Here is a 5756-nt window from a genome sequence, read left to right on the forward strand (position 1 = left end):
TATACGCAAACAATGAACCATGGAATACTACATCAAAAACTAATGATGTACTGTATGGTGACTAACATAACATAATAAAATTAAATTAAATTAAAAGAAAAAAAGAATAACAAAATCTGAATAAGTTCATAAAAACAAAGAGATTGAATTATTAATTTATGACTTCTCACAAAGAAAAGCCTACACTATGATGGATTCATGAGTGAATTCTACCAAATATTTAAAGAAGAATTAATACCAATTCTTCACAATGTCTGCAAAAAAATTAAAGACCAGGGAACACTTCCCAAGTCATTCCATGTGATTATCATTATCCTGATAACAAAACAAGGCAAAGGCGTCCCAAGAGAAAAAACAAACAAACAAAAATAAACCAAACAAAACGCCCTCCTCCACTAAAACCCCAAAAAAGAAAAAAGCAAAGATGTAGAACAGTACCTTTTAGAAATTTAGATACAAAAATCCCTTAAAAAAACTAATAAATCCAGCAACATATAAAAGGGATTATAGATCATGATGAAGTGGAATTTATCCCAGGAGTACAATGTTGGTTTAATATTAAAAAATCAATTGATGTGAAACTGCATTTCACTACAATAGAGGGTGTATTAAGCGTGTCTTTTTATTGTTCTGTTTTTTGGTGCTTAGCCATGTGGGGCCTTGTTGACTCTGAAGGGACTGCCCCTCCAGGGTTAGCCAATTCCTAGAAATGACCAACAACTAGCCTGCAAGTGTGCCTCTCATATTCAAGCCAACCAACCCGAAGCACATCCCCACCCCACCACCTCCTTTATCTGGTTGTCACCCTCCTGGCTACTATCTCCCTGCCCTAATCACCCCAGGACCAGGTACCAGACATCTAGAGACATTCCCTGTATCCCAGAGCCCACTGAAGGTATTCAAATTAGGCAATCTTAAGCCTGATTATCCTGCCTAGACCATTCCTTGTGGTATACACCACAAAAAAAAAGGCTCTTGCCAACATTTTTCCTCACTCCTTCTGCCTCATTACTGACCTTGGCGCTCCCTGGTGTGGCCCAGCATACATCCCAGGCCTCTTGTTTCTAGGGAACCGTGAGCAAACTTATTCCTTCATAACAGTCATTTCCATGTCTGCGTGTTTTACCATACCTGTGTACAAAAACCCCATGTACCCTCAAAACGCAGGGCAAAACCACACGATTATTTCAACAGACATAGAAAAAAACGTTTGGCAAAATCCAGCACTCTTTCACGAAAAAAGCACACAATACACTAGGTATAGAAGGGGACTTCTTCAACCTAGTAATGAACTTCTACAAAAAGCCCACAGTTAACATTATACTTAATGGTGAAAGACCGAATGCTTAATTCTTTTTTTTTTTTTTTTTAAGATTTTTTATTTATTTATTTGACAGAGAGAGACACAGCGAGAGAGGGAAAACAAGCAGGGGGAGGGGGAGAGGGAGAAGCAGGCTCCCCGCAGAGCAGGGAGCCCGATGCGGGGCTCGATCCCGGGACTCCAGGATCATGACCTGAGCCGAAGGCAGTCGCTTAACCGACTGAGCCACCCAGGCGCCCCCGAATGCTTAATTCTAAGCTCAGGAACGAGAAGGATCTCCACTTTTGCTACTTCTATTCATGATTGTGCTGGAGGTTCTAGATAGGATAATTAGTCAAGAAAAAGAAGCAAAAGGCATGCTGATTAGAAAAGTAAAACTATAAAGAGTATAACTATATCTATTTGAACATAATATGATCTTGTATATAAAGAATTCTACAGAATTCACTAAAAAAAAAACTTATTAGAACAAAGAAGTAAGTAAAGCAAGGTTGCAAGATACAAGATCAATATACAAAAATCAATTTTCTTCTATAGACTAATATAGTATTCTATTGCTGTTGTAGCAAGTTACTATAGATTTTATGGCTTAAAAAAACAAAGGTGTTATCTTTCAGTCCTGTAGGTCAGAAGTTTGATATGTATCTCAATGGGCTAAATTCCAGGTGTCAACAGAGCTGCTTTCCTTTCTGGAGGCTCTAGGGGAGAATTCATTTCCTTGTCTTTTTCAAAACCCATATACTGCATATGTTCTTTGGCCCCTTCCTTGCATCATCCCACCCTCTGCTTCCATCACCATATGTCCTGTTCTGCCTCTGAGAGTTTGAGGGAGAATGGGAGTGATTACTTATGACTATGGGGTTTCTTTCTGGAGTGATGAAAATGTTCTCAAGGTGATTATGGTAATTGTTGTGCAATTCTGTGAATGCACTAAAATCAATTGAATTTTAGACTTGAAATGGGTGAATAGCACGGTATGTGAGTTATAGTTCAATAAAGCTGCCAGTAAAGATATAGAAAAAATAAGAACAGCGGTATGAACAATGTCTTCATATGAGAACATATAAATGGATATTAATTTCTACAATATAGTGTTTTCACGAAACCCGGCATTTCATTTACAATGTTATTACTTATTTATAAATATTTTAAGTTCATAGTAAAAACTATAGGAACAAACATAAGAAGACCGGGGGAATATTTGAAAATAATTGAGAAAAAATTACCAGGAAGTTGTAATAGTGCAAATTTTAGAATACAGTTTTTTATTCTTATTAAGTCAGGATAATTTTTTATAACAAAGCTGAGATGAGAAGAGCTTATGTAAATTACATAGATACAATTTTTGGAAATGTAGTGTAAATCTGTTTACTTATTTTAAGCATAATTTCACATCTAAATGAATGACTATTTGAATCATCTTATGTGTTAGTGTGCTTAAACCAAATGTGCAGAAGATGGCAAAAAGAGCTGCATTAGCTAAAGCACTTATAAAAAAGGAAGAGTTCAGCCTCATGAGGTGATGAAATATTTTAATTGTGGTTCTAAAATTTGGCATATAAACCTGTTAAGGCCTAGGGCAGCACTCCAGCGACCAGCAAGAGCATGAATGTTATTCTGGTTTATAAATGAGTTATGAGCAACACGATGAATGAGTGTGACATTCCAAATGCCTGAGTATAAAGTTTGTCATAGAGACACTAAGGGAAATTAAGAGGGTAGTAAATTCAGAGCATAGTAAAATAAATATTTCTTTATGCAACAGATAGTCACCTAGTGGAATTCATGGTCATGGTAAGATGGCTAAATAAATATTGAGTCTTGGTAATTTGATGGGTAATAATAAAGGTTTATGTTAACTAGTACATTGATAAGAGTGTTGGCAAACAGATTGTATTAAGTGAGCTGTGCTAAGATCTGAAGAGAAGCCAATGTATTCAGGAAAAGAGACTTGGTCCTGAAAGATATTTAAATTGGAATTTGAAAGTAAGATGCACATTGAGCTATACTGAGCAACAAGATTATTCATTGTTCATTTATCTGTATCATGTCCTAATGTTCCAGCTTAAAAAAATGTTTATTTCCTTTGTGCCATTCCTTGGCATTTAAGGGTGATTCCCTCATTTAAAACCACATGGAAAGGTTTAACTATCAACTGTTGCATCACAGAACAAAAAGCTCTTTATTGATAGGAGAAGAGAAGTGTGGATAAATGCAATTCTGGGAAAGATATTTATTTTTTTCATTTTTTTTTTGAGATTTTATTTATTTATTTGACAGAAAAAGAGATAGCGAGAGCAGGAACACAAGCAGGGGGAGTGGGAGTGGGAGAGGGAGAAGCAGGCTTCCTGCCGAGCAGGGAGCCCGATGTGGGACTCGATCCCAGGATCCTGGGATCATGACCTGAGCCAAAGGCAGACGCTTAACGACTGAGCCACCCAGGCGCCCTATTTTTTTCATTTTTAAAGATTTTATTTATTTATTTTAGAGAGAGAGGGACAGCATGAGTGGGAGGGGCAGAGGGAGATGGACAGAAAGAATCTTAAGCAGACTCCACGCTGAGTGCAGAGCCCGACGTGGGTTTCTATCCCAGGACCCCGAGATCACGACCTCATCAGAAACGAAGAGTCAGTTGCTCAACTGACTGTGTCACCCAGGCTCCCCTAGGAAAGATATTTAAAGGAGGGTATGATAGTATCTTTAAAGTATAGTAACACAAGTATTCCGACCTGATGTTTTGCTTAAATCTTGACTTGGAAAGTCTGGATTAGCCTAGTAGAAGACAATAACTTTTTAACTTACTTTATCTGAATGCTCATTAAAATATTTATAAAAATGACAGGAATAATTATTGTCATTACTCTAAAGATAATCCTTAATAACAATACCAGAACCTAATGTATAAATATTTTAAGCCTATGTCCAGCTGGAACACTCACTGACTTTAGCATTAATGACAATGGAATACTAAATTAGTAGCTACCAATTTTATCTTTTTCCCTCTGAAACTGAACATTGATTCCTCAAATGATAAGAGCTAACATTTATTTAATACTTGCTATGTGTCAGGCACTGTTATTTGTATTAAATAGAGGTAACACATTTGATTCTATGAGATCAGTGCCATGCTGTCTCTTTTACAGATGAGGTAACAGGGACAAAGAAGAAAATGAACCCAAGGCTTTGCAACCGGATCATTCGAACAGCTTAAATTCAAACCCTGAAAACCACTGTCTCTATTTTCTTTTTTTTTTTTTAAGATTTTATTTATTTATTTATTTGACAGAGAGAGACACAGCGAAACAAGGAACACAAGCAGGGGGAGTAAGAGAGGGAGAAGCAGGCTTCCCGCGGAGCAGGGAGCCCGATGCGGGCCTCGATTCCAGAACCCTGGGATCATGACCTGAGCCGAAGGCAGACGCTTAACGACTGAGCCACCCAGGCGCCCATCACTGTCTCTATTTTCAATCACTCCTCTGTGCTGCCTTTCTGTTCACTGCTCCTTTTTCTCTACATTCTCTCAGAAAATAAGCTTCTCTGCATCCAACTTGACCAGAAGTTAGGGTGGGGCAGTCTGTTTCAGATATGAGAGGCATTCTTTTAAACTTAACTATTGTTTTTCTTCTATTTATTGATGTTTCTCTCTATCCCACAGGTTTCCTACGTCCTGTCCTGTCTATTCCCTCCGTCATCCTCTCTGTGTCCTTTTTACCATGAACCTTGATTCACACGTTTTGTTTTCGTTTTTGTTTTTGTCACAAGCTGATTTGATCCTCTATGTTATCAGCTACTTCTAATTTGAATGTTAAGTTTTATTTTTCCCTCAATTGTGTGTTTAGTTTACCATCGTTTTCCCATAATTCACTCCTTACCTTTCTTTCTGGCATGCCTCTCATTTATTGTCTTGGCATACATACGATGTCCAGCTTCTGTTTCTAATGCCGCCAAGCAGCCCCTGCCGTCTGGTTATTTGGTATGTCCACTTCAGCTGGGTATACATCTCTGCTCCTTCCAGGCAGGTCTCAGTGTCTCCCATGCTGCTTATGGTACTGTGCTGGGATCTTCCAGTTTCTTAACCACCTGTTGAAAGGAGAACTAAGTGACCTAGGGTACAAAGAAATGTGAGGAATCATCTGATGTTGTCCATTGCCCACCTAGATGTAGAAAGAATGCTACTTTCACACGAAAAATATCTCAGTTCTCATGGAGCTGTTATTTTCAGCCCAGTTTCAGGCTTCCATAACATCTTGGAGCAAGTAGAATGACCTTGGAACACTTTCTGGCTTCCCCAGCAATAAAATGAATAGGCTGAGAATAATCCTTCACATATTCCCGTGGGGCCAGGCTTCCAGATCTCCAGGGGATGGGAAGTATTTCTGCAGTGGTCATGGCTCCTCTTCATGCCAGTCTACTACACCACCTGGGATTCTTCCCT

This window comes from Leptonychotes weddellii, chromosome 12 (genome assembly GCF_054177405.1).
Source record: "Leptonychotes weddellii isolate Sample4059 chromosome 12, ASM5417740v2, whole genome shotgun sequence".
NCBI classification, from domain to species: Eukaryota; Metazoa; Chordata; class Mammalia; order Carnivora; family Phocidae; genus Leptonychotes; species Leptonychotes weddellii.